This window comes from Musca autumnalis, unplaced genomic scaffold (genome assembly GCF_047663935.1).
Source record: "Musca autumnalis isolate F117 unplaced genomic scaffold, ASM4766393v1 scaffold_5, whole genome shotgun sequence".
In the NCBI taxonomy this organism is placed as follows: domain Eukaryota; kingdom Metazoa; phylum Arthropoda; class Insecta; order Diptera; family Muscidae; genus Musca; species Musca autumnalis.
In genome coordinates this window covers 134,037,538-134,057,339 of record NW_027412088.1, presented here as the reverse complement: position 1 = coordinate 134,057,339, position 19,802 = coordinate 134,037,538, and the positions used below count along the sequence as shown (strand labels likewise).

General features: G+C 37.9%; 1 long non-coding RNA gene across 1 annotated transcript; it reads right to left on the bottom strand.

Moving 5' to 3' along the window:
• Nucleotides 1-4,400: 4,400 nt before the first annotated feature.
• Nucleotides 4,401-15,515, bottom strand: LOC141405485 (uncharacterized). The gene is made up of 2 exons (XR_012413210.1): nt 14,967-15,515; nt 4,401-5,404 (listed from the first exon to the last, which is right to left on the bottom strand). It is a non-coding gene; the product is annotated as an uncharacterized lncRNA (long non-coding RNA).
• Between the last annotated feature and the right edge of the window lie 4,287 nt (nt 15,516-19,802).

Sequence of the window (19,802 nt, the reverse complement as noted above, 5' to 3'; positions counted from 1 at the left end):
AATTTTCTAATACGTAAGGTGTTTCTTTTGGGCTTTTTGCTAACGATACAAACTTCATCTATATTACTGCTAAAAATTCGTCTCCTGGCTATATTATACAGTCGCAATCTTTCGTGATAAGGTCTAATTGGATGTAATTTGGAAACAAGATTATCTTCATCGAAATTTGTTGTCTTTGTTGGGGTCGGTGTTGATGAATCTATATGGTTTGAGGGGGTTGGATTCACATTGCATTGATTAAAAACTACATCTCTTTTACTGTCGAGCGGCAACTGATGTTGTTGTTGGCGCTCCTCTTTGCGTTTCCCTGACACGTTTCACACTGGGGTTTGTACACTCCCTTAGCCCCGCACCCGTAACAGAATACGGTTCTGTCTTCGAGGCAATGTACGTATCTATGTCCTACATTACGACAGTTCCAACAAATAGGTATTTCCGTATTCTTACGATTACCGTTTGTTCGTTTCAACTCACAGATAGTTTCTAATGGTTGTGTTTCCTCAATTTCTTCCTCCAATTCTATTTCACTGACTTGTCTCTTAAACATCTTCTGAGTTTTTTCTAATTCCATACTCAAAGCCTCTCTTCTCAATACTAAACGTCGCAGCTGTGCCACACTCCTAATATCGAGGTAAAACATTTCACGCCTTAAATGGGGCCTTAAATTCCTCCTCAGTATTTCTATCAATTCATGATCAGACAATCTGTATTGCAATTGATCACCTAATTGTAGAATATCATTGTAAAAGTCGTCAAAACTCTCATTCACATTTTGTTTTCTCTCCCTCATCATTTCCCGTATGTCTACATCGGATAATAAATTTCCAAAATGAATCTTTAATGCATTACAAAGCGGCCTCCATTGTACTCTTTGTACCGAACTTCTATATCGCCAATACCAGTCTTTTGCCTTTGATTTAAAAAACAAGTGGCAATGTTCACATAATAAGTCATAGTCTCCAGCCAAACAGTCGTCAGTCAGTGAATTGATCATGTAAATAAACTTTTCTACCGGCAAGCCTGTACTACCTCCATGAAAGAATACATTCCAACTGCCAATAAGACTAGCAATCTTCCCATGGCTACTAATTCGAGGCGACAAAGTCTCTTGACGAACATTGTTTCTATTCAACGGTGGACCCGTTGAATTATGAATATTAGGAACAGATTGTGGGTTATTTTGTTGGGCAAAAGTGGGAAAATCATCCCTAGGCCATTCTGGTTCAATATTACGATTTAATGTCAGGCTTTCAAATTGCTGAGAAATACGATTAACCACAGCTTGAAGTTGATTAATTTTGTTATTCAATGTACTTTCTAAATTAGACTGATTGTGGCTTGTTTGAAAACCCATAGATTCAGCGCTATTATTAATTCCACTTGCCTGATGAGAGCTAATGTTCCTATTTTCATTGAAACGTTTGTTCCGGTTTTTCTTCCCCGTCAAAATTCTGCCCTCATTGTTGTTACTTAAAGTGACCGTGTTCTGCATGGTACTATCGTTCATACTAGGAATTTGATATTCTAATAAGCTATTTTTAGTAACTGAAGCTTTGCATTGGGGACAAAATGGAGATGTATTGATATGTTGAAATATACACTCTTTGTGGAAAATATGCTTGCATCTGGTTGTTACCAAGGTGCTGGTTGAGTTGTACTCAATTTTACAAATTATGCACGAGTTTGCTATTTCGTAAACAGCAGGAGTAAAACTTCCTGGACTATGTTGTACTGGCATTGTACAAAAGGGGTAAATGTTTCTTCAATTAACAGTATAATTCAAAATATAGACAATATTAGAGGATCGAACCCACTAGAAATGTGACAATATATAAGTTATTTTTCATATAAATTTCACCATTTTGGTAAACAAAGTTCATACTGCTTATAAAACACTAGAGCATTAATAATTGCTACATTTGTCTGGGAATGTTTATTTCGGACAAGTAACTGCTATAAACATAAAGCCATGTTCTTATATTCCAGAAATCAATATTCCAGACTAGCAATTTTAAAGGATGTTGAAAGAAATAGTAATACGATCATTTAGTGGTTCCAGATTTCCTCTCGGATTAGTATTCGGTTAAAAAAAAATTAGTTATAAAAACATATTTTATCTAAAATCCAGAAGTTGCAATCTAAGTAGAGTCGAAGATACCACTATTCGTTTCGTGGAACAATAAGAGGATTTCCCGGAAATCAGATGTTAAATTTAGTAAATGTATTATCTCCCTTATCGCCCCACGTTGGGCGCCATTTTGTAATGGTAAGCCTATGATGGTATTGACATTTTCTTACAATGGTGACACAGAACCTCCAGCGACCAGCACGTGCTTGTATATAGGGTCTAGCTCGTCGGATTGGGAGTGGAAACTTGCTGAGTCCTGTGCTTAGGCATTACAAAAATTTTCACGTGCTGTTTAAAGATTACTATTTCTTCACATCCTAACTCTCAGTGACTTAACGGGAATTGGTGTTAGTTCCCGTACCCTTCCCAACCTTAGTTATGAACTTTTCCAATTGAATGTTTCATAACCCCAAAATGCATAAACTTTGTTTACCTCAGGTTACTTATTAAAGTTTATTAACAATTCATATTAAATTTATATTACATTAACTTTAAGGCATGCATATTAATAAATGAAAGAGATATAATTGATAACACTAATTTTTATGATTCAATATTAATAATTATAGAAAGGGAAAACATTAATAATAATATGTTGTATGCTTTACTATATAAATATTAATGATCATTATACTTTAACAAGTACTTACGAGCTATCAGCGACTCCATTCATCAGGCCTGGTGGTTGAAGTTTCGGTGATGCTTACAATTGTGGTTTGAAATTTTATAGTTAATGAATAGAATTTGTAATAAATGAATTAAATTTTACAAACTATTAAGGACAATTATGCATTTAAACTTTTACGGGAATTTTGATTTAAACTATTAAGATGTCATAAATTCTTAGGAAATTTAAAATTATTTTATTTTATTTTTTTTTTTAATTTATTTGAGGAAACAGTATTTTAAGTAGACTGTACTTGGTACAAACACTTAGCTTTATCTCGAAAATTCTCTATTGCAAGAGCATCAGCAGCATATTATGGGAAGGCATGTTAATAATAAATTGACCCTCACAATGGACTTGGTGTTATTGGGCACATTTCTATTTGGCTTCGATCCATGCGGCAAAATTACAATACCCTCGCTTTCAGCAGCTTGGCCAGTATTCGAAGACTTCAACGATTTTCCACAAATAGTAACAAATTTTTTATTTGCTAAATTCAGCAGACTTTGTAATAATATATATTTTTTATAGCTGCTACTTTAGTCATTCAATTTCCACATTCTGCCTTAAGCCAAACTTCAATTAAATTCTAGTACCTCGTACCAACTGTACTCCTCAAAATATTCTTCACGACTCTCCTCTTCATTACAATCCAACCATCGCCAAACCGGCCATTTCAAAGTATTGATCATTTTTACAATAACAATTCTATGGTCCAATTCCATTATCCCCACTAATAAGTACGAATGAAAACTTGAAACAATGTTTTGATCTGTGAGAGGGCATGCGCAGTACAAATTGGAAACTGAGAGAACGATTAATAATGATATGTTGGACTCGTCACATATCACAGAAGTTGTGTGACACAACAACTGAAATATGTTTTAAAGTGGAGATGATAGAATTGTGTGAAATAGAATTAAGAAGAACACGTTTAGTGACCAATTATGGACATAAGGGCAAATGGGTCATACGACAACAACAACTTCGCGGAGCTGATAAAGAATTATGCATTGCAGAGCAAACGTTAGTGTCAAATATAAATGTAAACAAAATAAGGAAATGTCTATAAATTATTGGAATTTAAAAAACTAATAATTTTTCACATTTGATTGAATATTTTGAAAAACATAAATGAAAACTCGTTAGATTTTCAGTTTGAATGTTTCCATATCATTCCACTAAATGCACAATATCACGCAGGAAGTAGAATTCTTGCAAAAATGTTTGGGTTCGCTCGTAATTCATTGAAAAAAGAGAAGCTGTTTCAATCTTTTGTTTTTGAAAACAAGAAGCACATGTTTATTAGGGCTTTATTATTTTCAAGTTTAACAAAATACCACACATATTGTGGTGTGCGCACATTAAAGGGTTAAGCGTTATAATAATAAGAAGAAGAGCAAATATTCAGGTCATCAGCAACAGCTGTTTCCAGATAAATTGGCAAAAATGTCAAAAGGGGGAAACAAAGAGGGAGAGAAAAAGTTTCTAAAAAAGGAGGAATTTCCTGGATAGAGATAAGAAAATCTTTCCTTTTTGATTTGAGCCCTGAAGAAGATTGGATGTGTGGTCACCAGGCAAAAAAAAAAAAAGATAAAACAACAGTGATATGCTTGATTGAAACTTTTATTGAATATAAAGTAAACACATAAAAAACCTACAGCTAAATAAATATACTTAAGACTAAAATTATTGGAACAAAAAAAAAAAAGAAACTTTAAACCTGAAAAGAGAATAGAATAAAAAAAAATATTAAAATTCCTGAAAAGAAAGAAAGGGTTAAAATACGTAAATCCTGAAAAGAAAAGAGAAAAAAGATAAAAAAGATAAAAAAGGTTCCTGAAAAGAAAATTAAAACACTTAAATCCTAAAAAAAAGAGATAAAATAAATTAAGTAATACAATATCAAAACTGAGATTTTACATACACAAATAAAAAGACTAAGCTAAATTAAAGCGAACGCAACTAAACATTAAACAAAGTTAACCCAGACTAAAACTAAATTAACAATATTGAAACAAGCAGCCGCAACTCCTGGTACCACACCCAACACCCATCCAATCCGTCGTGGGAGGCGCAGAATGCATGGCATGTCCAGCCCGGCTTGCCTTTTGGTATAATTCCCGCACTCACACTTATACTGCTCCACTCAGACAGACAGACAGATGTATGACCAGCTCATAGTTACATTCCGGGTAGCATAAAAAGATAAAAAAGAAGGAAAATATTAGTGAGAAAAGGGTAACAATTGTTTAGTTTTTTTGCATGTTCCTACCTTTAGCAGCTTATTGGGTAGATAATCCTTGTACTCGTGTTTGAGCTCAGACTAGGGTTATAGGGACGTCAGTGGTAATCTCGAAGCTCAGAGTGGGAGTTTCATCTGCAGTTGTTGTCCTTTCTGAAACAAAATAAAACAAGACAATTAATTCTACATACATTTACACCTGGAATATAATTAAATGCTAACTACTTACTTACGAATACTTACCTGACTGATACTTACCTAACGAATACCTTAACTTACGCATACTTGCCCTGCGGAGTAGCCGATTCCATGCTTAACATCTCATTTGGAAAGCCGCCAAATTATTTCCACTTGCTGTTCTCGCCTGTAAAGAGAGAAGAAGAAGAGGCATGAACCTAATTGCTTGAATGTACATCTTAAATATTGAGTTATTAATAGTTTTTTCTTGCAAATATTAAGTTTCTATAACGTAAAAGGAAAGGATTCAAATAAGAATGATATGTTTTCTTGTAAATGAAAATGGAATTAAATAAAACCTATTGTAATGTTTATTGAAATTTTGTGATTTTTCATAATGGCTAACTAAGAGAATTCAAAGGTAAGAAGACTTAGACGAAAACAGGTGGTGTAAAGTAGGGGTATTCCAATATGATTCGGAGAATGGGAATACCATGGTGGGGTGGGATTTCTCCGGCGCTTTTAACAACTAACCAGCGCCATGAAACTAATCATAACCAATAATCAAGTCCGTTTACATTCTCGCACGACATTGTTGCCATAACCTTTTGTATGTTTATCCAAACTGGCAATAGAAAATGTTTTTTTGTCCACTCTGCTGAGAAGCTCGTTCACCAGCAAGAACTGCGGCCCCAAAGGCTGAGCTAACGTCCGGGTAAATAACGACTTGCCAGCAATCGCGGTGAACAGTTTCTTGCTCCACAAGCAGAGGTCCTTAGGACAGGACAAAAATGGCGCCCGCAACATGGGGCCTGAGTAATCAGGTGTCCTACTTCTGTTTTTTTTAATGCCACTCCTTACGCTGTCCTACGTCCTGGGTGTTTGGACACTCAAGGCCCGGTGGGTGGGTTTGTGATGAGTCACAACCGAGAGCGGGGTGTTCGACCTCAGAGGGGTAGGATGGGGTTGGGATGATAATGTTTTTCTTTTCATGAAGAGTTGTAAGTCCCGATTTGCATACCTCTGTGTTAAAGTAACAGATCGGTAGCGACGAGTCTGAAAGTAAGGAGAATATACGGATAGTTTCTGTAACTAGTGTAAATAGCCCAAACTGATTTGATGACCTGTCTGTCCGGCTAAAGTACTATAGTTTCAGGCTACCAGGCAAGGGAGTCCTGGGTTCACTCAAGAAGAGTGATCCAGTTGTCCTCGAGTTTTGTCCGCTAGGGAACAAATCAGTCCCGAATTTCATTTTTTTATTTTGGCAACAAGTCGTGAAGATAAAAGAAAGAAATTGAAACATTTACTGGTTGGAGGCCGAGTGAGTGTTTTTACAATATACGTATTTTTCCGTGTGCATGTTTTTTAGGACATGATATGGGTTTTTGGATTAGTTGATTTAACCACCTGAAGAAGTCTAAGTTTTCGAATCCTTTTACATCGATTATCGTGTTGATATCAGCAATAGTTTGTTGTTGTTTTGAAAAGAAGAGGAGGTTGTGTTTTAGAAAGTAGAAGATATTACTTCAAGGGAAAAGAGTTTTTGACATTGTAAGGAAATTGGAACTCGTACGCAATTAAGGAAGATTCTGAAAAGTCAGTTTTATATTTGATTATTCCGGTCTTTATATTTTACTTTTATATTGTACGTGTGTTGGTGTTCGGTTGAGATTCTTGGCAGTAAAACAGGTTATCCTTATCGGGGGTACAGAGATAGGCTTCGTGATTTCGGAGTTAGAGTAGAGGGATGAAAACTCGAGCCAAGTCGTATGAAGTAGATGATAGTGTCCCAAACGGTTCCAGCATGGCTACGAATATGACCACGGTAACAACGGATAGTGCCGGGATTGCAACCACGGCGGCAACAGCATTAGGCGCAAATACCACGGTGGTGGGGGGAGGAGGTCTGGCGTCGGCAACGTCAAGCCCAGCCCAATCAGAACACGGGTCGGTCTCGTCAGTGGGGGGAGCTACGCCGGAAAGCCCCGATTTTAGCAGCATTACAGCGCAGAACATTCGGCAAGCGGCGCGTGAGCAGAGGAGTCGGGTACCTCTAGAGCGGGACGAGGAATCCGCAGTGGACCCTCTATTACGAGAGGTTATCAATTCGGCAGTTAAGGTAGGGCAAGGGGAACTAATAAAGCTATTGAATGAGAAGTTAACCATACTAGTGCCGCAGCTGGTGCAAAAGACCTTAGGAGATACAGACTCTGCACAGAATACCAGCCGCCCTACCCAAACTGGAAACAAGGCCAATCAAGAAGCTGAAAGACAGACTGGTTCGGCATTCCAAAGTGCCGAACAATGGTCCCAGGAAAATGGGCAACCAAACCCACAAAGTTCTCCTCCAAAAATTCCTCCACTTCAGGCGTCACAATTTCCTCCATCGCAACCGCCACAATATCCTCCACAACAGCCACAACCAATTCCGCCACCACAACAACCACAACCAATTCCGCCACCACAACAATATCCTCCACAACAGCCACAACCAATTCCGCCACCACAACGATATCCTCTACCACAGCCACAACAAATTCCGCAACCACAGCCACAACAATATCCACCATCACAGCTCTATCCAACAAGTTGGACCCAGTGGGAGCAGCCGCCGGCAAATAACGGCCCACCGCTACCACCGCAGCAAGTGCCACCTACAGCGTATGCAGGGTATGGCTTTGGGCGAAATTATATTGATAAATGGAAGTTGAAGTTTGATGGGTCTGCCAAGTCAATAACAGCCGAAGACTTTATATTTCGTTTGGAGCAGCTGAAGGAAGATTATGGGTGTAGCGACGAGGATGTTTTAGTGAAATTCCCGCAACTGTTGGAGGGGGCTGCGGAAGGTTGGTACTGGATGCAACGTCGATTAGGACGATTAAACAGTTTCCAAGCTCTCAAACAGTCATTTTTGGCACAATTTAGGAAATTTGAAAGCGATTTTGATGTGCAGCGAAAAATGATGGATCGTCGGCAGGGATCACAAGAGGTGTTCGAGGACTATTACAACGCGATGCTGCAATTGCGCCACCAGCAGAGGGAGCCGATGGAGGAGCGCATGTTCATCGACATGATGAAAAACAACCTGAAGCCCAGTATGGCATCTTTGATTTTCCCGGTAAAGATATACGGTTTGCAACATTTCAGAGAAGAATGCCGGAAAGCCGAGCAACTTTTGGGGTATCAGCGCCAGGCCACTCAGGTCAACAGACAGCAATATGTTCCCCGAGTTCACTCCCTCGAATATGGAGCTCCCGAGGAATGGGAAGTGGATGCAATATCGAGGCAATCAAATTACCTATGCTGGAACTGCCGGGAGAAAGGGCACGGGTTCATGAATTGCCCGTCTGCCACTCGCAACTTGTTTTGCTACGGCTGTGGGTTGGAAAAAGTAGCAAAGCCAAACTGTCCAAGATGCCAGGGAAACCAGCAGACCGGTACGGCGAAGGGGATAGCACGTCCGGCTCAGCCGAATCCCCGTTAGCGAACCCTGAGGAGCAGAAGGGACTAGGAATTAGGATTCTTGAAAGGAATAGAGATAGTGTAGAGGAGAATGAAGATTTTGCAGCTAGATTTAAGGAAATTAAACCCTGGCCTGTCCGTCTGTTGGAATATGAGGCGGCTAGGGAAAAGATTTTTAATGGAATTGGCTTGAAAGATTTAGACAGTAGAGATCATGAAGTAATAGAAGATAGGTTAGATGTTGAGAATGCTGAAGTAGATGAATTAATAACCATGAATTTCAATACAGTAATAAATAGATTTAAGGGAAATGAATTAGTAGGTATAAGCACAGCGAGGAAAAACGCTAATTTAGGTAGGTTTAAGAGAATTGAGAGAGCTAGAAAGAGGTTTAGAGATAGAAAGAAGACAAGGCACCAGATCGCAGAGGCGAAGTTATATGAAGGAAAGGATACACGATTGTATGCACGGATAGAAATCGGTTCTGAAGAGGTTGAAGGGCTATTAGATAGTGGGGCCACTGTCACTTGCCTAGGGAGAGGAGGAGTCGAACTGGCAGAACGTGCCAATATTCCAATATATCCCTATCGATCCCTGATTAAGACTGCCGATGGCACCTCCCACCAAGTTATAGGAAGAATTCGCACTAGCATCAGGTTAAATAAAATAGAGAAAGAAGTGGAATTCTTTATAGTTCCAACCTTGAGCAGAGCACTCTATCTAGGAGTTGACTTCATGAGGTCATTTAGGATGTTAGCTGCCATCGAATGCTTGTCAGTGGAGGACGAAATAGAGGCGGAGGCTGTTGATCCAACGATGCACACGCTTTCTGAAGGAGATAAACAGCGATTAGAGGAAGTAATCGCACAGTTTCCCTCATTCGTTGACTTGGGATTGGGCAAAACCAGTTTAGAGACCCACTATATTGACACGGCAGATGCAGAGCCGGTAAAGCAAAGGCACTACCCAGTTTCGCCCGCTGTTCAGGCCCTGATGTTTGCGGAGCTGGATAGAATGCTTGACATGAAGGTCATTGAGCCAAGCCAGAGTCCATGGAATAGTCCTGTTACCTTGGTGCGCAAGGGCACTAAGAACAGGCTATGCCTGGACGCTAGGAGGCTCAATGCCCTGACTGTTAAGGATGCCTATCCGCTCCCAAATATCGAGGGTCTGCTCAGTAGGCTGGGGGATACTCATTTCATCTCAAGCGTGGATTTAAAGGATGCTTTCTGGCAAATCCCGCTTGAGATGAAAAGTCGAGAGAAGACGGCGTTTACTGTCCCTGGAAGGCCCTTATATCATTATACCGTCATGCCTTTTGGGCTGTGTAATGCGGCCCAAAGGTTATGTCGGTTGATGGATAAGGTCATTCCAGGGCACCTCCGTGAGAGAGTATTCGTTTACTTGGACGATCTGCTCATAGTGGCGCCTGATCTCGAGACTCACCTAAGCCTTCTGCGAGAAGTGGCTGGCCTTTTGAAAAGAGCTAATTTGACTATTAACGTGGGAAAATCGAAGTTTTGCTTCAGAGAATTGAGGTACCTAGGGTATATTGTGGGCGGAGGCCAATTAAAAGTGGACCCAGAGAAGGTGTCGGCCATTCTTAACTGCAGTTACCCTAAAAATGCTCGACAGGTCAGAAGGTTTACAGGGATGACAGGCTGGTACCGCCGATTTATTGCGGACTATGCAACTCTAGCGGCACCAATATTCTCTACACTCAAAAAAGGGCGGTCGTTCGAATTTGGAGACGAAGCTAAGGCAGCATTTGAAAAGCTGAAACATGCCCTGACACATAGCCCAGTGTTACAGCATCCAGATTTCCAAAGACACTTTTACGTGCAGTGCGATGCCTCGGATCTGGGAATTGGCGGAGTTCTCTTCCAAAAAGACGAAGAGGGAGGAGAGCATCCGGTGGCATACATGTCGCAGAAGTTGACTCCAGCCCAGAAAAACTATTCGGTAACAGAGCGAGAGTGCCTAGCCGTCGTGATGGCAATAAAGAAGTTCCGGCCTTATATAGAACTCATGCCGTTTACTGTCATCACTGACCACTCGTCTCTGAAATGGCTAATGACGAATAAAGAGCTAAGTGGGCGATTAGCTAGGTGGAGTCTTCTTCTGCAAAGCCATTCATTTGAAATCGAACACCGTCGAGGAACTCAAAATGTGGTACCGGATGTTCTCTCTCGATATAATCTAGAAGAACTTGTGGACCAGATGGAAAGTCTAGTAGACCTAGGGGCTGGGGACTTTAAAAATGATGAGTATGTGGCGAAAATCCAGACAATCGAGCAGAACCAAGACTGCCTTCCAGATTTGATGGTCAAAGATGGTTATATCTACAAGAGAACGATTCCGGTTACGGTGGATATACCTCAGGAAGACTTTGTCTGGAAGCTCTGGGTTCCGGCGACTTTGACGTCAAAGGCCATAGAACTAGCTCACAATTCCCCAACAGCAGCTCATGGTGGTTTCCATAAAACGCTGAAGCGCCTCAAGCAGTTATATTACTGGCCAAGCATGAGTGTGCAAGTGAGGGAATTCGTGAGAAATTGCACTATCTGCAAAGAGTCTAAGGCCAATTATCAGAATATGCAGCAGCCAATGAATACAAATATACCATTTGGAAGACCCTTCCAGAAGATCTACGTAGACTTCTTGGGCCCGTATGTGAGATCAAAAGCGAATAATTCGTTTATATTCATTGTGCTGGATCACGTCACGAAGTTCGTTTTGCTGAAACCCTTAGCTAAAGCCAACTCCAAAAGTGTAATTAAATTTTTAATGGACGAAGTTTTCCATAAATTTGGAGTCCCTGAAATCTTGACGTCAGATAACGGCCAACAGTTTGTAGGGAAAGACTTTACGGCGTTCTTAGAGGCATATGGGGTTAAACACTTCAAAACTGGATTGTATTCCCCACAGGCCAATCAGTCAGAGCGCGTAAATCAGTCCATACTGGCAGCAATCAGGTCTTATCTGAAAGAGGATCAGCGAGATTGGGATCAAAACCTATCCGCTATAGAGTGTGCTCTCCGATCCGCGGTTCACACTTCAATAGGGATGACTCCATATTTTGCATTATTTGGCAGCAATATGATTACACATGGAAGTGTGTATAGATTGGCTAAACAGCTCGAAAGCATGAATGACCCAGAATTTAATGCTTTGGCCAAAGATTCGAAGTTGGAGTTAATTAGAAACGAGGTTAGGAAAAATTTAGAGAGAAGCCACAATTCCAGAGCAAAGAAATATAACATACGGTCACGAAAAGTTAAGTTTGTTCCGGGTCAAGAGATTTACCATCGAAACCACCAACTTAGCGATTTTAGCAAGAACATTAATGCGAAGTTGAGTAAAAAATTTGTCAAATGCCGAGTAGTACGCGCTGTAGGTAACTGCCTATATGAAATAGAGGATTTGAAGGGGAAGTCTCTGGGAGTATACCATGCTCGCGACCTCAAGCAGTAAGAGCCAAGAAAGATAACCAGTTTTGCTGGAAACGAATCAAAAAGCCATCGACAGTTATCATCCACATAATTAGTAGAGTTTTTAAGCCCGAATAGAAACCTAGTGTGAAAGGAAATCTCCCCGAAGTAGCAATCAAAAATCGCAAATTCCAATATATGCGTTTACTTCATGATCTCATTGGCAAAATGCTTTGCCTTGAACATACTTGCTTTCTCATCAGAGGTGACCAGTCTTCGGAAGCCAGCAACAGAAGTCAGAAATGTAAAGTCAGACTACGAAGAGAAGCATCCCATGTTAGGCGACTCAAACTTTTGATTACGATTCTTGAGCTGTCACTTTGTGACTGTCGTTGACCATTGGTGCATTTCCCTTCTTGGTATACATATATAACACATTATACATATATATTTATATAAAATATATATGCACCTATGTAACATATGTACACCTATACCCATTTGAAACTAGTGACACAAGGCAGGGAATTGTTGTACACAAGGTCGCGGATCTGTCATTCATCGATTTATGTCGTGAGAGTCTGTAAACAGGGAAGACAGGATCAAACACACATGGATGTGTTTGAAAGCACAACGTATCCGACATTCTGACTAAAGTTGGAGATCCCGTTGGTGATACACCGGTGGTAGAGAAGCGAAGAAATAGGCATAACATTTTTCCACAGCCTTTGTTTGTTTGGCTTTGCCGTTCGGTGGGATTATCCACAAATATTTCGTCTTATTGGGAAACCTACGTGGAGGGAAGTCCAATAAAAATTCGTGGATCAAGGGTTAGTACAATTTCCCCCCTATAGTTACCGAATTTCTTAAGACAAATATACGAGACATATTTCTACAAAGTTTCATAGATATATCGCTATTTGTTCGCGTGGTACCGACGAGCGTAGAGAAACACCTCAAAATAATCACTGGAAATAAATTGGTGGTAAAAGGAAAGATATAAAATTGATAAATACAAACCTTTTTTTTCAACGCCAACAGCATATAATCAGCAAATTTGCTTCTAGATGGGTAAAAACACGAATTCATTCAAACCCTTTTGCACATTTTTTTTTCAGACAAACAATAGACTCGGGAGTAGAAAACATTTCATATGAAAATGTGGCTAATTTCATACACTTTTTATAATAGATACGGCAAGATTTTGTTGCACACCATCTTACTACACTACTTTACCATTTTGTGCTCAATTTTTTTTATAGCATGGATGAAGATGTAAAGTGATCAAATATATGTTTTTGTGATTTATACAACAGCAATTACAGTGACTAATAGAATACACTCAAGGCGAAAGAACTCACAGCGCAACATACTTGCTGCATATACCTGGGTGGATTTACAGTTTATGCTTCCATTTAGGCTATTTTAAACCAATGAGGCAATATATTGGTATTTGATGGTATGAGGGTTTCATTTTCCCTGCAACGCTCAAGAAGGAGTCATTAGTGAACCAGTAAGAGATAACTTTTTGTTATCCTTGCATATTTAAGAACCCATTGTAATTAAATTATTAGGTCCGTCAGGACTTTTCCCAAATCATATGCCTTTGTTGTTAAGAGATACACACTCCTCGATAAGTACTTGCAAGATCCAAAATGGCAATCTAAACTAGATCCTTTTTTTGGAAATTAAGCGTCGAGTATATTCATCGGCGGGAGTAGCAAATGTCAAAGATGCCAGAGAGACATTTTCTGAGATAGGTGTTGATGCAATCTTATCCTTAGAGTTCATATTAGTGGACGAGCTAAAATCATAAATTTTACGTATTTTTCGTAAAGATATGTAAGCCAACAATTTTCGCCCATAGCTTACCATCTTCAAAACACTATTTTACTGATTAGTCTTTGTTGCTTAAATGCAAATAATCAGTCAAATTGGTTTCACATTTGTATTGTATGGATGATGAAATAATATTGATTCACAAGATGACACTGTCTGCTAATTCCAAAACCATATATAAACATGTTTTCCCTTAGGGAACCACATTACTTCTGCAACTTCCTGTCAGTTAATTATACTCAGAACTTCAGGATTAAGAAATGATTCCACAAAAAAACCTTCCTTATATACTTGCTGAAATGTATGTTGGCTATAATAAACGCAATCGATTTTTCTTATGACATCAGAAAACACGAGTCTGTAAACAGGTATAAACGAAACCTGCCATCTTGCTAGGATGAATCTAGATAACACTTTATCAACACAATATGCTAGGAAAAAAAGGCAAAAGGTAGGCTTCAAGGCCTATACAGTGCTGGCCAATAGGCCCACCGGATTATTATGTTTGTCGTCAGAACCATTATTGTGATTGAAAATACAAATGAACTCAAATCATAATAATGAAAACGGATCAAATGTATTATATGTCCCCGATCTTGTGAAGGCCTTGGCATATTGAACACTTCACAGATTGGTGTATGTATTTCATGGGTTGTTTTAGTCAAAATGTTCACAGATAACATCTTCGTCGTTATATAAACAATGAAAATAATATAGTATAGGCAAATGTAATATATAATATAAAAACAAATATGTAATATAAACAATGAAAATGATGGCAAGTTGATGGAATAGAGTGATGGCGATCTAGTTCGAACTAGATAGACAGTTTTAATAGGATGTGTAGAGTATACCGCCCCAATATGGATTTTTATGTTTACAATATTGTATGAAGTGAAATTTTTTCTTCGAGCATTTGCATGCATAAATATAACTCTACTGTAGAATGTACCATAGACTGGTTCCTTAAACTATGTAGTATCCGACATTTGTATGTATTCTATTATAAAGACATACCTGAAATTCCATGTTCCTCTTGCGTTCAATACATAATCAATGTTTGCTTGGTGCCATAGGTGGTACGGCACAGGAAACAGGAATGAAAGGAAACACATCCATACATATCGTTGAAGAAAAGGTATTTCACAGTATTTACACATTCCAGCAGACCGTAGTAACAAACGATGGCCATATTTCAGACTAATTCATTTTTTTTTTTTGTTTACACTTAATTTCGCAGCAATTTTTTCAAGGCCACAGACAGTCATTCATATTGATGTCTCCATTGATTTTTTTCCCCTTAGCGACGCGCACCAATACACACACACACCCGAGGCATTCATTCATAATTCTTTTGCACTTTTGTATTAATTAATTAAGTACTTTTTTCCAATACCCGCACGCAAAAAGCTTTTATTTTTATTATTTAAACACTTTCACTAGATTTTCGTTTTACTTTTTTTCTTATTTACGTTTAGTTCTTTATTTCCAATTTACACACGACCGGCCGAACGAGAAAATTACGCGTACTATAATGCTTCTTCTAATAGGGGGACGCTAGTAGTCAACATGAATTGATGTCAATTTACGCCAATTGGGAAATAAGTGCAGTTCACACGGGTTGATTTTTTTTTAAATCGCACATATTAAGGGTGTTTCATCTAGGTTATGATAGGTTTACACCGAGATAAGTAAATCATGATGTTTTAATTCGATTTTAGGGATGTCAAACCACGAACTAATAGGGATGCAAAACCTTGATTTTTTTTGTTAAAAATGTCCAATCCAATTTAGAATATCACTCCACTTTTCGCCTTTTGTTATCGCACCTTTTTCCCTCCTATCCTTTGATAAGGACATCGGCAGGATAGTGGGGTTTGTGGTGTGCGCACATTAAAGGGTTAAGCGTTATAATAATAAGAAGAAGAGCAAATATTCAGGTCATCAGCAACAGCTGTTTCCAGATAAATTGGCAAAAATGTCAAAAGGGGGAAACAAAGAGGGAGAGAAAAAGTTTCTAAAAAAGGAGGAATTTCCTGGATAGAGATAAGAAAATCTTTCCTTTTTGATTTGAGCCCTGAAGAAGATTGGATGTGTGGTCACCAGGCAAAAAAAAAAAAAGATAAAACAACAGTGATATGCTTGATTGAAACTTTTATTGAATATAAAGTAAACACATAAAAAACCTACAGCTAAATAAATATACTTAAGACTAAAATTATTGGAACAAAAAAAAAAAAGAAACTTTAAACCTGAAAAGAGAATAGAATAAAAAAAAATATTAAAATTCCTGAAAAGAAAGAAAGGGTTAAAATACGTAAATCCTGAAAAGAAAAGAGAAAAAAGATAAAAAAGATAAAAAAGGTTCCTGAAAAGAAAATTAAAACACTTAAATCCTAAAAAAAAGAGATAAAATAAATTAAGTAATACAATATCAAAACTGAGATTTTACATACACAAATAAAAAGACTAAGCTAAATTAAAGCGAACGCAACTAAACATTAAACAAAGTTAACCCAGACTAAAACTAAATTAACAATATTGAAACAAGCAGCCGCAACTCCTGGTACCACACCCAACACCCATCCAATCCGTCGTGGGAGGCGCAGAATGCATGGCATGTCCAGCCCGGCTTGCCTTTTGGTATAATTCCCGCACTCACACTTATACTGCTCCACTCAGACAGACAGACAGATGTATGACCAGCTCATAGTTACATTCCGGGTAGCATAAAAAGATAAAAAAGAAGGAAAATATTAGTGAGAAAAGGGTAACAATTGTTTAGTTTTTTTGCATGTTCCTACCTTTAGCAGCTTATTGGGTAGATAATCCTTGTACTCGTGTTTGAGCTCAGACTAGGGTTATAGGGACGTCAGTGGTAATCTCGAAGCTCAGAGTGGGAGTTTCATCTGCAGTTGTTGTCCTTTCTGAAACAAAATAAAACAAGACAATTAATTCTACATACATTTACACCTGGAATATAATTAAATGCTAACTACTTACTTACGAATACTTACCTGACTGATACTTACCTAACGAATACCTTAACTTACGCATACTTGCCCTGCGGAGTAGCCGATTCCATGCTTAACATCTCATTTGGAAAGCCGCCAAATTATTTCCACTTGCTGTTCTCGCCTGTAAAGAGAGAAGAAGAAGAGGCATGAACCTAATTGCTTGAATGTACATCTTAAATATTGAGTTATTAATAGTTTTTTCTTGCAAATATTAAGTTTCTATAACGTAAAAGGAAAGGATTCAAATAAGAATGATATGTTTTCTTGTAAATGAAAATGGAATTAAATAAAACCTATTGTAATGTTTATTGAAATTTTGTGATTTTTCATAATGGCTAACTAAGAGAATTCAAAGGTAAGAAGACTTAGACGAAAACAGGTGGTGTAAAGTAGGGGTATTCCAATATGATTCGGAGAATGGGAATACCATGGTGGGGTGGGATTTCTCCGGCGCTTTTAACAACTAACCAGCGCCATGAAACTAATCATAACCAATAATCAAGTCCGTTTACATTCTCGCACGACATTGTTGCCATAACCTTTTGTATGTTTATCCAAACTGGCAATAGAAAATGTTTTTTTGTCCACTCTGCTGAGAAGCTCGTTCACCAGCAAGAACTGCGGCCCCAAAGGCTGAGCTAACGTCCGGGTAAATAACGACTTGCCAGCAATCGCGGTGAACAGTTTCTTGCTCCACAAGCAGAGGTCCTTAGGACAGGACAATATTGACAAATATTGTACCGCCTCTATAAGTGGTGTTTTAGTGTGCGACATGTCGTTCGGACCTGGAGGAGGTTACATGTCAATGATATGAAGGAGTCTTTATGGGAAATTGTTTTTATTTCAGATGAATAATTTTTTTTCTTCAAAAAATATATGTCCCTAATATACATCGAACATAGAAATAAATATATAAAATGTCGTATGGAATTTGACACTAACACTACAGCCCAGTTCAGTCAGCTGGGTATTGCTGCTACCTTTTCTTGTTCTACCATGCTTTCCCATACAAAAACCCAAAATAGCATTCTCTTCTTGTGCACCATTGGACTAGTCTGACGAACTTCTTCCGCCATCTCTCTTTCTCTGAAGAAAATTTTTTTCTATATTCTCTTGTGCTGCTTTGGCAAAATTCAGTGTAAATAAGCGGAGAGAAAGGAATTGTACATATTGCGCTCGCACATTATGGATAAATTAGCTCTGTTCCTTTACGTTCAAGAATCTTCAAGTTTTACCACTTTTTACTCGAAAAGCGTTCCTTTACTTTAGACACCATACAGTTCATATGGCAGCAGTTTTCAACTTTTACTACTTTTGCCGGTTTTGCCATTTTCAGAAGTAAAGGAACAGATCAATTGTATGTGTATTTGTTGATGTGCCGACTTTGATGAAGTGCGAACGAAAAATTGAGTGTTCGGGTTTTAATTTTTGTATCGGAGAACAAAATTGGTTTATTTTTGTCATGCGTGTTGATGCATGATAGTGTTTAAAGATCATTCATAGTGAACGGTTGTATACATATTTGTTTGTTTTTATGAAGTTAATGAAAGTAAAGATTTTTTTCGTCAAACTTCAACACTATTCCGTGGAAAGTCATATGTTTTATACATATATGTATGTATATTGCCAAAGTTAAGTTTCTTAATACTTTTATGTGCATCAACTTTTGCATGTAAAGACATGTGGTTTTTCATTTTTTAGTAATAATTGTTTTACATTTCAGGTGTTGATGAATTTATTGTTCTCACAGTTGGTTTTTTTCTACCAAGTCGCGCACGAACATTTAACACAGCCTAATAGCCCGTTTAGACTAGTCATATTAAATCGACTCGATTTCTAAATCCAACTTTCAAATCCTAGTTGTTTAGACTAGTCAAAATGATATAAGATGGCAGTCAGCTGATCTTCGTTTACGTATACATACGCGAATTTGCAAAAAGAATTGCATGAAAATTAAAAATGGAATACTGCACAAAATAATCTGACAAATTGCTATTAAATATGTTGTTTACAATTTATATTAAATTAAAGCTACATCCATTTTATTTTTATTTAATATTTTTTCTGCTTCTGTTTGATTTTGTGTGTTTGTGTTTACAGTTATTTGAAAAATGTAAATAATAGGGTTATGACTTTTGTACAACCTTTTGCATAAGATTAGATAAAATCTTGTTTTTTTTTTTTCAAAATAGTCTGGCTTAATCCCATTGTTGTTGTTGAATTGTTTTCGCAGACACATTCGTCGGAGTTGTGTGAGGTTGCCAAGGAAAAACTTCTCATTGCACTTTTTTCTTTGCTTACCTTTATACTTCGAGCTGACGATTGATGTTTGGGTAATACAACTTTTTTGTTGAAGAAGTTATTGAAAAATAACTTCGGTGGAGAATATCCACAAACAAAAAACAAGGAAACTGATGAGATTCTGTGGCGAGAATCGAAACTATAGTATTCCCTGCCTTACCCCTTGGCGAATGCCAAATCTTTTCCACTAATAAACTAGTTGTTTTAAAATATTAAAACAACAATGGGATGAAGCCAGACTATTTTGAAAAAACAAATTTGCAAACGCTATCTAAAAAAAACGCCACAATGTTTCTATTAGATAAAATCTTAATTCCAAGGTGATTCGATAGAACAAAGCTCATGCACAAAAAGTTTTTAAAGTTTTTATAAATGAGCTTTTTGGAAAAAAATTTGAAGTCACTTTAAGCACATAAATAACTCAAAACAATCGTTAAAGCCTCACGACATATCCAGAATGACATAAGCTTTTTTTTCTCACCAATTTGTCATTATAGGTGTGTCTTTTTACTTACTAAATGTTGCTGAAACATTT